Below are 16,903 nucleotides of genomic sequence, written 5' to 3' on the forward strand. Positions count from 1 at the left end.
CATGTATATATATACATGTATAAATATGCACACATATTTATAAGTGTGCAGATATGTTTTATACACGTATACATACATACATACATACATACATATATATGTTGTTGTAGTTTTTGTTGCTAAGTTATTTCAGTCATATCTAATTTTCTGTGACCCTATTTGGGGAGTGTTCTTGGCAAAGATACTGGAGTGGTTTGCCATTTTCTTCTCTAGTTTATTTTACAGAGGAAGAACTAAGACAAACAGGATGAAGTGACATGCTTAGGATCACACAGCTAGTAACTGTCTGAGACTGGATTTGAACTTAAACTAAACTTAGGCTTTAGTCACTGTGTCACCTAGCTGTCCCTACACACACACATATATTTTCATGTATGTTTATATATGTATACAAGTGCATGTGCACCACACACATCTGTGTGGATACACATATACACATATGCACATAGGCATTTATTAAATGCCTGTTATGGCATGTACTGTGCTAGGTGTCTTACTGATAGCTCATTTGATTTGCACAACAGCTCTGAGAGATATGTGTTACTATTATTCACATTTTACATTTGAGGAAACTGAAGCAGAAGTTAAATAACTTGCCTAAGATCACACAGTCAGTGTTAGAAGTCATATTTGCACTCAGGTCTTTTTTTGCAGCCTGTCACTGTCACAATACTGGATGCATTGTTTCCCAAGAGTATAAGCCTCCAGAGAGCAAACCTATGTTCCTTTAATCTTTGTGTCCCCATAGTTTCTGGATAATAATAGGGTCTTAATAAATACTGATAGATTGAGCTTTTATGGAAGCAAATTTAGGGGAAGAAATAAATATGAAAAATTGTGTATTTGTTGCCATCTGTGATCAGTGAGTGGTATTCATCCCAATAAGATCATGAATATAGCAATGAGACAGTACGCTCTAGTGGAAAGGGAATTAATTGATCGCAGAACATCAAGACTTACAGCTAGTCCTTTTTCTGCCATTTACTAGTTTTGTGATCTTGACAAATTCACTTCCCCCTTCTGCGATTCAATTCCTCATCTGTAAAATGAATGGATTGTTTTAAAATATTCTTTAATTTCTCTTCAAGCTCTAACTGACTGGAACAGGAGCACATATTTTTGGAACTTTAATGGACCATAAAGGACATTTTCTCCAATTTCCTTATTGTACAAGCAAGGAGATTTAGACCTACATAAATCCACTCTCCCCACCCTTACCCCCCAAACTCACAATACATTGACTAAATTCTTAGATTCCATATCTAATATTCTTTTTATTGCATAATGCCATTGATTAGGGGACTTTATCTATCTATCTATCCATCCATCTATCTGTCTATCCATTCATCCATCCATTCATCTGCCCATGTATCTATTATCTATTTATTCATCATTTATAGTTACTTATCCATCTATCTACCCACCCCTTTATCGTCTGTCTATCTCTCTATCCATCTATCTATCTATCTATCTATACCTTTCTATCTTCTATATCTATTTGTCTGTCTCCCTTTCTATCTATTTCTGTCTATCCACTGATTCATCCATCTATCCATCTATTCATCTTTCTTATGTTTATCTCTCTCTCTGTCTATCTATCTTTCTATCTGTCCACCTATCTAAAATTTATCTATATGTTCATTCATTCATTCATCTACCCATCAATCTTTTATCCATCTATCCATCATCTATGTCTACTTATCCATCTATTCACCCCTCTATCTTCTATGTATTTCTAGCTATATCTACCCATATATCATTTCCTATATTTATCTACTATTATCTATCACCTATCATTTATAATGAATATATATCTATTTATTTATCCATCCATCATCTATTTATATAGTTATCCATCCAATTAACCAGATCACCCTGACCTATTAGTTATCTATTCATGAATCTATTTGTCTACTTATCTGTTATCAACATATAACATTTATCTATTTATCTAGTAATTCATTTATTTTTGTATTCATTCATTTAGGTATAAGAACCATGCATATTATCATCCTTTAGTTTCACTATCAGGGAAGTTAGAAGTCAATTTTTAATGCATGTCTTAGCAGTCAGGCTGTAGTTTGTCTGATTTGTTTAGTGAAGTCTGATTCTCTATTCCTTTTAATCATGGACATAAGAGCTTAGGATTGAATTAACTACCCAGATACTGGCAAGTTTAGTTTGTCTTCCTTTTGACTTTTTTTCTTCCTCAGTTTCAGTTTCTCTTCCCACTCTCATCATTTTCTCCATCACAAAGAGAATTGTATGACATTATATATTTTAGCTTCTATAACTTCTGATTAGAATGCTATCATGGTGCTTGTGAGTGATAGCTTGGTTTGTGAAATACACATGTAGATGCATACTACACACACATACACACATACACACACACACACACACACACAAATATCACACTTCTGATTAATTGCTAACTCCATAGTGATCCTGAAGAATGATAACATGTATTCACCCTGGAAGAAAGAAAGAAAAAACCCCAAAACAACAGCCATCCACTTCAAACAAAGCCGTCCAAACCCCCATGGCTCACCAATTAACCAAATGCCACAGGGAGCCTCAGATTCATGAACGTCTTTGGAATCATGTGGGGACTCAATGTTTCAGTGGAGTTCATTGTTAGACATCTACCCTGCCATGCTGGGGATTTCGCTGCAAGTCCGTAGTTGAAATGTGCATTTTAATGTTCTTGACTCCATTATTCAAGATTATTCTTGGCTCCCACCTTGGAAAAAGACCCTAAAAAATAGACTACATGCACAGGCTTTTAGGCAGGAGAAGAGCATAGAGCTCTTTCTGCCTCAGAGGTGCCATACAGAGAATGTGTGAGGAGCCATATTCCTGGATGCGCTGAGTGCACCCTGGGATTTTTCTGCCCAATAAAGAGAACTGCTCTTGGATGGGAAGTGATAACCATCATTTCCCCTGACGGCATCTCAAAGGCCTTCTTGAATACAGTGGGGGATCTGTGCTACAAGAGACTGATGAGAAAATAAAAACTTGTTCCCTTTGTTTTTCTCTCTCTCTAAAGGTAAAGGTTTCATTTGTACTCCAGATTAACTGCAGAAGCAGTTCTGTGACTTTCGAGGCCTCTAGAGGGATCTGTTTGGGGCAATGTGATGAGGATGGCAAAGTGCTACCTCATCACTCCCTGAGCTGGCTTGCTCTGATGTACTGATTTAATTCAATGATGTGCTGAAAAGACACTTCTCTGATTTGGGTTGGAGTTAATTGTGTTGTTCCAGCTGATGCTCAGAGAAAAACTTCGCTAGCTACCACTCTTGCGCCTACAACAAAGGGGAATCAAGATGAGTAATTGTGAACTTAGGAAAAGCTAAGGAAAAGAAGAAATAACTGCTTCTCTAGATGTTCTATTGAAGGAATTTTAGCTAAGTTTTATGTGTGCAAAAGGCGTTGTTGATCTTCCACAGGGAGAGTAGAGAAAGTGCTTCTTTTTCCATAATATACCATCCATGTCTTTGGAACAGACTGTTCCTCGTGTCTGAAAAGCTCTCCTTCCTCATCTGTTACCTAGAATACCTGTCTTCCTTCAAGACTCAGTTCAAGAGTCTACTCAAGAAACATTTATTAAGCACCTACTATGTGTTGGGTCCTGTGCTAAATTCTTAGAATACAGAGAAGATAAAAAGACAGTCTCTTTTCTCAAGGATTCACTATCTAATGGGGTAGACCATATGCAAATAACTATGTACACACAAGCTCTATGCAAGATTAATTGGAAATAATCAATAGAGCTAGAATCAAGGCATTGAGAAAGTCTTCCCATAGAAGATAGAAATTTATCAGGGACTTGAGGGAAGCCAGAAAGCAGGGATAAATAGGGAAAGCATTCCAGATGCGGGGGATAGCCAGAGAAAATGCTTGTTTTTGAGATGGAGGGTTTTGTTCAAGGAACTGAAGGAAGGACAGCTTTATCAGATCACAGAGTATGTGGGTGGTAGGGAAAAAAAAGGGGGGGAGGGCTATTGGGTGTAAAAAGACTGGAAGGGTGGGGAGAACCAGATCATCAAGGGCTTTCAAACTAAATTGCTTGATCCTGGAGGTGACAGAGAGCCACTGGAGTTTATGGACTAGGGAGCAGGGTAACATGATTAAATCAAAGATCACTTTGGTAGTTGAGTAAAGAATGGAATGATGTGGGGAGGGATGTGAGGCAATCAGACAGGGGTCCTCCCAGTAGGCTAAAAAAAACTCTAGGTGTGAGGTAATGAGGGTCTGCATCAGGGTGGTGGCAGTGGTGGCAGTGTCACATGCTACAAAGATCAGATTGACATGTCTTGGTAACAAATTGGCTATCAGAAGGGGACAGAGTTTGAGGAGTAAAAGTTGACATCAACGTTGCCAGCTTGGGGACTGGAAGTTTGGTGGTATCCTCAACCATGATAAGGAAGTTAGGAACAAGAGAGAGTTTGGGAGGAAAGACAAAGTCATTTTGGACATGTTGCATTTAAGATGTCTTATTTTCTATTTCCACATGTTCAGTAGTTTAGTAGTCAGTTGGAGTTGTGTGACAAGAGGCCAAGAGAGAAGTTAGGTCTGGATAAGAAGATCTGAAAATTAATTGAATAATAATTGAACTTAAAACATGGGAACTGATGAGATCACTGAGAGAAATATATAGGTCATACCTATACCTAGGTCAGAGCCATACAGAATGTCTGCAGTTGTCAAGAATGACATGGATGAAATCCATTAAAGGGGACAAAGAAGGAGTGGTTAGACCATGGGAGGAGAAACAACATAGAGAGAGCAGTGTTACAAAAACCTAGAGAAAAGAGAATATTAAAGAGAAAAGAGGTGACCAATGATGTCGAAGGCTTCAGGGAAGTCAAGGAGGATGAAGATTGGGAAAAAGCCATTAGTAATTTTTTTTTCCCAACAGACAAACATTAATTCAGAGTCTCTTTTGTATCAGGCACATGCTAAATACTGCAATTACAAAAAATACAAAAAGCTGGCCCTGCCCTCAGGAGTTTACATTCTAAAGTAGGACACACTATATCTTTATAGTATCTACAAGATAGGTACAAAGGTTATTGTTGTTGTTGTTTGTCCTTCATATTCAAAGGACCACAGCATCAGGGAAGTGATACCATGACGTAACAGGTGAATTGGATTTGAGTGAGAAAGGGCTGGGGAAGGTCACTTCTATTACTTTGTTCTCTGGAGTCATCAAACTCCAGTAACCGGACAAATCAGGACACATAGAGATGGCCCTGGCAGTACCAACGTAGGATGGGGATTAGGAAATCCTACAAAAGGCAATGCTTGAGTGAAATCTTGAAGGAATACAAGGGTTCTAAGAAAAAGAGCATTCTAGGTCCAGGAAGACAACCATTGCAAAAGATAGACCTGGGAATTGGAGCTTAGTGTATGAAAAATTGAAAGTAGGTAAAAATGACTAGACTACAAAGTTCATGGAGAAAAATAATACATTAAAAGACAAGAACATTAGGGAGAGACAAAGTTATGACACGTCAATGTGACAATGTGTGACAATTGACAAAGAGAGTTATTTATATTTAACACTAAAACTACTAGGAAGCCACTGAAGTTTCTTGTGGAGAATAGTGACATTTTTCAGAACTTTACTTTAGGAAAATCAGTTTGAAAGATGATAGATTGGAGTGGGGAGAGTCAAGAGTTAGAGAGATCAACTTGAAGACTATTATAAGAGTCCAGGCAAAGAAATGATGAAGTCTGAAGTAGTGTGGAGGCTGTTAAAAAGATGAAAGGTACTGTTGAGTTGTTCACTGGTACCTAGGTACTTTCAAGAGATCCAGGGGATTGGACCCAGCTGATTGATTAGGTAGTAGGGCAGAGGATTTACAGAAGCCAATGAACAAAAGTTTCCCAGGAGAGCCAGACATGGATGGATTAAGATGAGCACCATTAGAAGGAATGCCTTCATCCATAAAATTTTATATCCATGAGATATTTGAACAATAACCACCATGACCAAAGGGAAAAGGAGAGGAACCTGGCATAGTATCGACAATCAGTCTGTGTGGTTTAGGTCAAAAGTTGGGATTTTCTGCATAATTTCTGAAAGAGAATTTCAGAAGCCTTTAGTGATTTTTGAGAAAGTGTTTGAATAATATGATTAAAAGTCAGATTATATAGAGAGTTTTTAAAAAAAAAAGTGAGAAGAAAAGAATAGGAGGCATTCATTTAGATGACTTTCTAAAGAGGTTTAGCATAAATGGGAGGAAATATAGGGGAGCAGGGATTCATGGATCAAGTGAAGACTTTTTGAAGATAGAAGAGAAATGGGCATGTTCATAGGCATTAGGGAAGCAGTCAATAGATAAGAAGAGATTGGACATAAATAAAAGAATGTTGATGATAAAGAGGGAAATATTCAGAAGATGAGAAGATATCCCTTGATGAAATGATATCCCTTGATAAAGAGATAAAAAGGAGAAATCACCCCAACTACTAGTAACTCCATCCAACTGGCCCTCGTTTCATTATTACTTATATATTTCATATTTCTGTCCTAGTAGAATGTAAGCTTCATGAGGGCAAGGAGTATTTTGTTTATTATTGTGCCTGGCTTATTGTAATGAGCCAGTAAAATACTTGAAAAATGAATGAATTGAATCAATAAAGAGGATATTGATGTGTGAGTTGATTTCTGTAATTGTTATTAGATCTATGAGAAGGTTGCTTTCCTAAGGTTGCTCAATGGAGAAGAATGAAGCAACAACGGATGCTATATGATGATTAGTAACCACAAATGGCTCTTGGGCATTTTCATTTTAGAAAATAGGCCTCAGTTGAACATGTTGTCACTCATCAATTCAGACTACCTGGAAAATAAGGCTGAGAGGGCAAGGAAGGAGGGTTATAAGAGACTTGGAAAGTTTTGTTTGCATTGGGTATTTAGAATGTTGAGATACTCATATATTCTAGTTTAGATAATATTTATAAAATGTTTACCACATTGGTATGTAGTGGTTGTTCAATCATTCTTCAATTCTTTCTATCTCTTAGTGACCTATTTGGGATTTTTTTGGCAGAAATACCGAAGCGGTTTGCCATTTCCTTCTCCAGTTCATTTTATAGATGAGGAAACTGAGACAGAGTTTATTGACTTGCCCAGGTAAGAATTCATGAAGAGGAGTTTTTTTGATTTCTATTCACGATGCCACCTAGCTGCCCACCTGATACATAGTAGGTACTTAATTTGTGTTCCCTTCCTTTTCCTCTTCTCACATAATAGGACAGAGTGAATAATGACAATAATATTCAGAAGGTTGCATCATGCATTCAATAGATTGCTTAAGTTAGAAACACCTGGGTGCACATAATTATACCTAATTAGTTATGGGACCAAAAAATTAATCTTGTAACCCCTCTGGGGCTCACAAATCTCTAGCTTTTAAAAATTAAATTATAGTAGTAGTAATAATAATAATAGCTAATATTTAAATCATATTTTAAAAATATATAAAATGCTTTACAAAAATGATCTCATTTAATCCTCACAATAACCTTGCTACGTAGGTACTATTATCATTCCCATTTTACAGATGAAGAACTGAGTTGGAAAGAGATGAAGGGATTTGTTTGAAGCTGTATAGCTAGTAAATAGATTGAGGCAGATTTGAACTCAGGTCTTCCTGTTTCCATGTCATTCCCTTGATCTAATCCAACATTAAAGTAACTTGTTCTGGTCTACTCTTCCTATCAATCAACCCCACAAGTATTTATTAAGATCTTTCTTTGTACCTAGATGCTATGGATACAGAAACAGAAGTGAATAATCCCTGTCCTCAGGGAGTTTACAGTGTCCAAATCAACAATCTTATCTACACATTCTTTTAAATTGGTCCCAGGGGAGTCACCAGATAAGGTGTCAATCTTGCTTATTTTCTTTTGCCATTATAGAAATACAAAGTCTAAGAACATTTATTCCAGGACTATACTAAGCACTAAGTATACAACTCTAGGCAAGTCATCTAAGCCTGATTGCCTCCAAAAACAAGGAAAAGTGGAAGGTTCCAGGAGGAATCTCTTAGCTATCAGAAGTGGGACTTCAGGATCTGTGGAGGGATCTTCCAGAGTTCAGGAACTTAACTAAAATTTGATCCTTTACAAACCAACTCTTTACACTGTTCTATTTACCCATGGGACGGGGATGAAGAACATCACAATTAAAACTAGAGATCTGGAGTATATATCTTTTTCTAGTGCTTGTTATTACCAGTGTGGTCTCTGGCAAATCACTTCCCTTTTTGAGCGCCACTTTCTTCTTCTGGAAAACTGGGGCAAGTGGTTGGGTTGAATTGAGTGAGTTACTAAGACTCTCCAGCTTGGAATCTGTGATCCTATAAGATTCCAACAGTATTTTTGGTCCAAATCTATGATTTCACTGGTCTTGCGAAGTCCCAATGGGGAAACTTCTTCTACAATTTTGCAATTTTAAATCTTAGTCAGTCTCCTGCAAGCAAGGAAGTTAGATGATTTAGAAAGAGTCACACTGCAAGTAAATAAACATCTGAAATCTGAATTCAAATTCAGATTTTCTAACTCCCAAGGCTGATCCTCTGTGTACCATATCACCTCACTACCTAAGAGATGGAGAATGAGTGATTTGTTTTCTTTTTTGTCTGGCCCCAGACTGCAAGAAGAATTTTTCCAAACCCTTCAGGAGTTAACATGAGACCCATAGGATATTTCACCCTTTTTTTTTTTTTTTTTTTTTTTTTTTGGTGAATTGATCATGTGGTTTTTGATCGAAATACTTTATCTACTTGTTGGCATCTGGTTACCAGAAAAAAAAAAGATATATGTGCCATTAACAATATGATGGGAAACTGGAGGAAAAGGTAATTGAAATAACTGAGGAAGCCAGGTGAAGTGGGATTGAATCATGTATATGAGAAGATAAGCATGTACTATTTGAATAAATGATATTGGAAACATAAATATTTAAGGAATTCAAACATAAAAGCATATTTTATTTAACTTGCTGCAACATTTAAATCTGTTTTCCAGGGACTCTGAAGCCTTTACACATGTTGATTTCATAAATTCTTCAGCATTCCCATGAAAAAGGTAATAAGCATTATCTTTATATTGCAGATGGAAAACATAAATTCCAAGGAGGAAAAAGGTGATTGGAGGAAAGTTCCTAAGTAAATGGGAGGTGGATACTCAGCCAGACCTGTACTTGGGACTCTTTAAGCAACTCAATGAGTATTCTAGTCTTGTGGGAGTAGGAAGTCTCTGGCCACACTTGATAGTGATGCTACCAGTTACCATAGTGCTTTGAAAAACTTCCCACTTGGACCACTGACTACTTCCTCAGAGGCCCTGAAATTGACCTAAGGGCTAGAACTAGATTGCAATGATCTTTGAGAACTTCAATCTTTTTATTCATCAGTTATTCCCTTTGAGGAATAGGGAAAGATATGTTTGTCCCTGAGCTACTGTGATCCCCTATAGGGGAGCCCTATAGGGGAGAAAGTCATAAAATATTGGAACTCAATATTATTTCTTTTTTAATAGTATTTTATTTATCCAAATACATGCAAAAGATAGCTTTCAACACACACCTTTGCAAAATCTTTGTTCCAAATTTTTCTTTCCTTCCTCCTTTTTCAAGACATCAAGCAATCCAATATAAGTTAAATATGTGCAATTTTTCTAAATATATTTCCATATTCATCATGCTGGGTAAGAAAAATCAGATCAAAAGGGAAAGAAAAAAAAACAAGAAAGGAAAGAAAAACCAAGCAAACAGCAATGACAAAAAAAGCAATAATACTACTTTAATCCACATTCAGTATTCATAGTGTCCTTTCGGGATGCAGATGGCTCTCTCCATCACAAGTCTATTGGAATTGGCCTGAATCACCTCATTGTTGAAAAGAGTCCTTCCATCACAGTTGATCATTACATAATCTTCTTGTTGCCTGGTACAATGTTCTCTTGATTTAGGATCAATTCATATAAGTATTTCTAGGTTTTTTTTTTTTTAATCAGTTTGCTCATCATTTTTTAAAGAACAATAATATTCCATTACCTTCATATATCATAACTTATTCATCTATTCTCCAATTGATGGGCATCCACTCAGTTCCCAGTTCCTTACCACTACAAAAAAGGCTGCCACAAACATTTTTGTACATGTGAGTCATTTTCCTTCTTTTATGATCTTTTTGGGATACAGACTCAATCCACTAATTATTTCTGAAAAACTTTAGTGATTTCTTAGAAGCACTGTCCAAATCAAGGAACTTTTTTTTGTAATTAGGTAGTGTGTTAAGATTGCATGGAGTTCAGAAGATATGAATCTGGATCCTGCTTCAGATACTTCTCTATTATCCTAAGCATACTCATCTATAAAAAAAAAGTATAATAATAATAAATAGCCATACTGCTTACCTCATAGGATTTTTTTAAAATGAGGAATAGATGAGAAGACAAAATTAAAGCACTCTATAAACTTTAAAATATTGTAGATTATTAATTCTTATTTTCTTCCCCTCTTTTACCTCTTCTTTCTCCTTCTATTTTCTTCCTTCCTTCCTTCCTTCCTTCCTTCCTTCCTTCCTTCCTTCCTTCCTTCCTTTCCTCCTCCTCCTCCTCCTCCTCCTCCTCCTCCTCCTCCTCCTCCTCCTCCTCCTCCTCCTTCTTCTTCTTCTTCTTCTTCTTCTTCCTTCTTCTTTTTCTTTCTTCTTCTTCCTGCCTAAGGCCATGTAAATCTTCAGCAGGCTCAGGTTATTGTCAAATCTTTTGTGACTGGTTATATTTTGGAAATCTATTTCCTGGAATATCTTCTGAGGTAGAGCAGGGTTTGGTGTTAAAGATATTATGTTCAAGTTTTACCTTTCACACCACTTATTAGATGGTAATCTTCATTAAAGTCACAATTTCTTTTGGCCTGTTTCCTTTTCTGTTTCCTGATCACATGAATTGATTCCTAAGCAAGCCTCAGCTTGAAATGACTCTGTGAGCCTGTGCTGCTATATTCCACTGGGTTATGACCATGGATCATGCATCCGAATGCTAGATGCCCCGTTTAAGGTATGCAAAGGACACCTTCCAGGAAAGACCTCTCTGGTTTTTCATGCTTTTGTTTATGAAGCCCAAGGGAACATAATTAGAGGCAGTAATACATTGTCCACAGCACCAGGAAATAGACTGAAGAGATCGATTCTTGAACTGGAAGGGATGAAACTGTATCACTTTTATTGCTGATTCTCAGATTTATGACTTTAGTTAGAACATTACCACAACATTCTGCAGAAAACACATGCATTTTTAATATAAGCCTTTTCAGAAACAAAAGGAACTAATGTATTAGCAATATCTATCATCAAAATATTTTTGATAAACAACATAATTGCTAAAGGTATGGGGGTAGGGAAAGGGAGAGTATTAGTATTCAAACATGGAGGCAGTGTGTTGTGCTGGAAAGATTGTTAGATTTTAGGCAGACAAGCTGGAATTCAAATCCTGGCTATTTAGGCCTGTCTCTGAAAAGGGGACTCAAATAAACTGGATTTGCTTCCTGATACTCTCTTCCTATTTGGTTCTCAAAACTCATAGTTCACCAGCCATCTAGAAGAAGGGGTGGGGGGAAAGAGGGGATGATTTGGAACAGAAGGCTTTGCAAAGGTCAATGTTGAAAAATTACCCATGCATATCTTTTGTAAATAAAAAGCTTTAATTAAAAAAAACAAACAAACAAACCCAGATAATCCCTGTTCTCCAGTATTAAGTGTAGAGTATGACTGACAAATCCACCATTTTTTCTTGGCCTCTGTTTCCAGGTCTGTAAAAGGAGGATGGTAGACTGGGATGACTTCTAAAGTCACAGGATTATGGATCTAAGCTTCCTAACTTTAAATGTAAAATCTTATGAAAAGGTGATTCCTTTACCCCTTTGTCCCGAGCATCAGATCCCATTAAAAGAGATGTGAATCTCTCTTTACACAGCCATCATACGTCAATTGCCTTATCTGTTGAATGAGGTTTTAATTGAGAACTTTTGAGTCTCTGAAGAGGCATGGTCTCTGTACTCCTGGAGCCGCTGAGAGCATTAACATGTTCCAAAGTATTGGGCAAAATATTTCTACCAACACTATTGAAGGACTTATAAGGAACTTCTAAGAGGTTGTTAGGCACCCAGCAGAGGATGCTGAGAGGAAGCTTTTAGGGGACTTGTGCAAATGTACAGCCAGCTTGAAGCTGTTAGACACATTAATTAGTGCCAATTATTCTCAAGTATGAAACCCGTCGCTTCAATTGAGACTGACTGCACCCCATCTGCTCCTTTAGGAGGGAACTTCATTCTTCATTTAAGGTAGTGGATGGGACATTATAAGTAAAAATTGGAGGAGTTTTCAGAAATGGACTTGCTATGTCACCTTAGGCTAATCCCTTAGCTATTCTGTACCCGACTTCATTTGTGAAATGGAAACAGAGACAGTTAAGGGAAGAATTATTATTTTGGAGCTTTCCATGGACTAAAAAGAAGCCTGAAAATGTAACTTTTGAACTCAATTCTTCTTAACTTTCAGACCTGCATTCTAATCCCTATGCCACTTACATGCCTTGAGATATAGTGGAAAGAACCTTGGGCTTAGAGATAGGAAGAACTGGGTCCAGTTTCAACTCTGATACCTATTAGCCCTGAGACTGTATCATAGATTTAGGCTTGTAAGAAATTTTATTTTGTTTTTTTCAATAACATTTCATTTTTCCAAATATATGTAAAGATAGTTTTTTCCCGCTCATACTTCTTTTTTTTTTTAAATGGTAACCTTTTATTTTATTTTTTATTTTTATTTTTATTATAGCTTTTTAGTTACAAAACATTTGTATAGGTAATTTTTCAACACTGACCCTTGCAAAATTTTCTGTTCCAACTTTTCTCCTCCTTCCCCCCACCTCCTCCCCTAGAGGGCAGATAGTCCAATACATGTTAAATATGTTAAAATATATATTAAATCCAATATATGTATACATATTTATACAGTTATCTTGCTGCAAAAGAAAAATTGGATCTAGAAAGAAAGAAAAAAACTCAAGGAAAACAAACATGCAAGAAAACAATAACAGAAAGAGTGGAAATGCTATGTTGTGGTCCACACTCATTCCCCATAGTTCTCTTTCTGAGTGTAGCTGATGCTCTGCATTACTGAATAATTGGAACTGGTTTGAATTATCTCGTTGTTGAGAGCCATGTCCATCAGAGTTGATTATTGTATAATCTTCTTGTTGCCGTGTACTATGATCTCTTGGTTCTGCTCATTTTGCTTAGCATCAATTCATGTAAGTCTCTTCAGGCCTATATGAAATCATGTTGTTGGTCATTTCTTAGAGAACAATAATATTCCATAGTATTCATATACCATAATTTATCCAGCCATTCTCCAGTTGATGGGCATCCACTCAGTTTCCAGTTCCTTGCCACTACAAAAGGGCTGCCACATTTTTGCACATATGGGTCCCTTTCCCTTCTTTAAGATCTCTTTGGGATATAAACCCAGTAGTAACACTGCTGGATCAAAGGGTATGCACAGTTTGATAACTTTTTGAGCATAGTTCCAAATTGCTCTCCAGAATGGGTTGGATCCATTCATAACTCCATCAACAATAAACTACATCAGTGTCCCACTTTTCCCACATCACTCCAACATTTGTCACTATCTTTTCCTGTCCATCTTAGCCAATCTGAGAGGTGCATAGTATCTCAGAGTTGTCTTAATTTGCATTTCTCTGATCAATATTGATTTGGAGCACCTTTTCATATGACTAGAAATAGTTTCAATTTCTTCATCTGAAAATTGTCTGTTCATATCCTTTGTCCATTTATCAACTGGAGAATGGCTTGATTTCTTATAAATTTGAGTTGATTCTCTATATAATTTGGAAATGAGGGCTTTATCGGAACCTTTAAATGTAAAAATGTTTTCCCAGTTTATTGTAGCCTTTTATTTTCAAAATATATGCATAGTTCCTTTCTTTTGAAATTTTTTAATAAAAGTTTTTTATTTTCAAAATACATTAAAAGATAGTTTTCTACATTCACACTTGAAAAACCTTGTTCAACATACATTTCTGTAAAACTTTGTGTTCCAACTTTTTCTCTCTTTTTCCCTCCTCTCCCCAAGACAGCAAGCAATCTGACATAGGTTAAACATGTGCAATCCTTTTAAACATATTTTCATATTTGTCATGTTTTTTTATTATAGCTTTTTATTTACAAGTTATATGCATGGGTAATTTTTCAGCACTGACAATTGTGAAACCTTTTGTTCCAATTTTTCCCCTCCTTCTCCCCACTCCTCTCCCAGATGGCAGATAGATCAATACATGTTAAATATGTTAAAGTATAAGTTAAATACAATATATGTACACATGTCCATACAGTTATTTTGCTGCAAAAGAAGAATTGGACTTTGAAATAATGTACAATTAACCTGTGAAGGAAATAAAAAAATGCAGGCGGGCAAAACTAGAGGGATTGGGAATGCTATGTAGTGGTTCGTACTCATTTCTTTTACTGGGTGTAGCTGGTTCTATTCATCATTGAACATATTTGTCATGTTTTTTTTTTTTTTTTAATTTAATAGCCTTTTATTTACAGGATATATACATGGGTAACTTTACAGCATTAACAATTGCCAAACCTCTTGTTCCAATTTTTCACCTCTTACCCTCCACCCCCTCCCTCAGATGGCAGGATGACCAGTAGATGTTAAATATATTAAAATATAACTTAGATACACAATAAGTATACATGATCAAAACATTATTTTGCTGTACAAAAAGAATCAGACTCTGAATTATTGTACAATTAGCTTGTGAAGGAAATCAAAAATGCAGGTGTGCATAAATATAGGGATTGGGAATTTAATGTAATGGTTTTTAGTCATCTCCCAGAGTTCTTTTTCTGGGTATAGCTAGTTCAGTTCATTACTGCTCCATTAGAAATGATTTGGTTGATCTCGTTGCTGAGGATGGCCTGATCCATCAGAACTGGTCATCATCTAGTATTGTTGTTGAAGTATATAATGATCTCCTGGTCCTGCTCATTTCACTCAGCATCAGTTCGTGTAAGTCTCTCCAGGCCTTTCTGAAATTCATCCTGCTGGTCATTTCTTACAGAACAGTAATATTCCATAATTTTCATATACCACAATTTATTCAGCCATTCTCCAACTGATGGACATCCATTCAGTTTCCAGTTTCTAGCCACTACAAAAAGGGCTGCCACAAACATTCGTGCACATACAGGTCCCTTTCCCTTCTTTATAATCTCTTTGGGATATAATCCCAGTAGTAACACTGCTGGATCAAAGGGTATGCACAGTTTGATAACTTTTTGAGCATAGTTCCAAACTACTCTCCAAAATGGTTGGATTCGTTCACAACTCCACCAACAATGAATCAATGTCCCAGTTTTCCCACATCCCCTCCAACAATCATCATTATTTTTTCCTGTCATCTTAGCCAATCTGACAGGTGTGTAGTGGTATCTTAGAGTTGTCTTAATTTGCATTTCTCTGATTAATAATGACTTGGAGCATCTTTTCATATGTTTGTCATGTTTTTGCAAGAGATTTTAGAGATAATCTAGCTTAATTGATTTGTTTTACAGATGAACAACTGAGGCCCAGAGAAGTGATTTGTTTAAAGGCATTCATACGATAAGTGATACAGCCAGAATTTGAACCTATTTTTTTAAATCCATAAAATGGGACTAATAACATCTAACTCGCAGAGATTTTCTGAGAAATGAGTAAGAACATGAGAATAAGTGTTTTGTAGAATGCTCTGTTGGGGAAGTTAAGTGGTTCATAGATCAGGGATACCTGGGTTCAAATCTAACCTCACTAGCTATGTGACCTTGTTCAAGTCACTTCATCCTGTTTGCCTCAATTTCCCCATCTGTAAAATGAGTTGGAGGAGGAAATGGCAAACCAGTCCAGTGTCTTTTCCAAGAAAACCCAAAGTGGCTTCATAAAAAGTCAAACATGACTGAAAAATGACTAAACAACAAATGTCACAGTAGACACAGGACTAGGCCTCGAGTTGAAATAGACATCGGTGCAAATGGAGCTTCAGGCATTACTAGTTTTGTGATTCTGGGCAAGTGATTTAACTTCTGATTGCCTCAGTTTCCTTATCTATAAAATGGGAGTAACAATAGCACCTATCTCCCAAGATTTATGGGATAGTAAATAAAATATTTGTAAGTGTTCGTTATTATAAATGTTATTAGCTCTGTAAAAGAGCTGGATAGAATTTTGGTCCAGCCATTGATATAACTTAAATTTTGGCAACTCCAGAAAGTCCATATGTAATGTGCTGCCAAACAATATGAGCACAATTTATACTTTTGAAATCATTTTCATTTATTGACAATTGGTAGAATACAGTGCAACAACCCATTCATGAGTTATTTTCTTGAAGGTAAACCTGGCTTAAATGAGCAATGACTTTAAGCAAGAATTTAAGCAATTATCAGTGGTTCATTGAGTTAAGGCATCTTCCTTCAAAGAGGAGGACCAGTCAGCACATCAGATGGAACCCCTTTGATTGACTTTATGAGGGCAAGGGCAAGAGTTGCATAGGATGGGCTTTGCAAGATAGTTTTGTAATCTCTGTCATTAGTGAGATTACTCGTTGGATAGAAGGAGAACCCTTATTTTACAGATTAAAAAATGAAGTTCAGAGAGAAGTGATTTTTGCAAGGTAATTTAGTGGTAGGTTTCAAAGCTTTATGTTTGGGCATATTTTGTAGACATAGTCAGTGCTAAGATTTTAGTGTTATTGGAGACATTACAATAAAATTTGGCTTTTTGTGTTCTAAAGAGATTTAGGCTCAATAGAGTGGTAT

General features: G+C 36.4%; 1 long non-coding RNA gene across 1 annotated transcript; it reads left to right on the forward strand.

The window, feature by feature from the left end:
* Positions 1-7,100: 7,100 nt before the first annotated feature.
* On the forward strand, positions 7,101-15,891 carry LOC116419294. The gene is made up of 4 exons (XR_004229561.1): positions 7,101-7,144; positions 9,043-9,102; positions 10,978-11,076; positions 15,662-15,891. It is a non-coding gene; the product is annotated as an uncharacterized LOC116419294 (long non-coding RNA).
* The last annotated feature ends 1,012 nt before the right edge of the window (positions 15,892-16,903 follow it).

Source organism: Sarcophilus harrisii, chromosome 5, assembly GCF_902635505.1.
Source record: "Sarcophilus harrisii chromosome 5, mSarHar1.11, whole genome shotgun sequence".
Classification (NCBI taxonomy): Eukaryota; Metazoa; Chordata; class Mammalia; order Dasyuromorphia; family Dasyuridae; genus Sarcophilus; species Sarcophilus harrisii.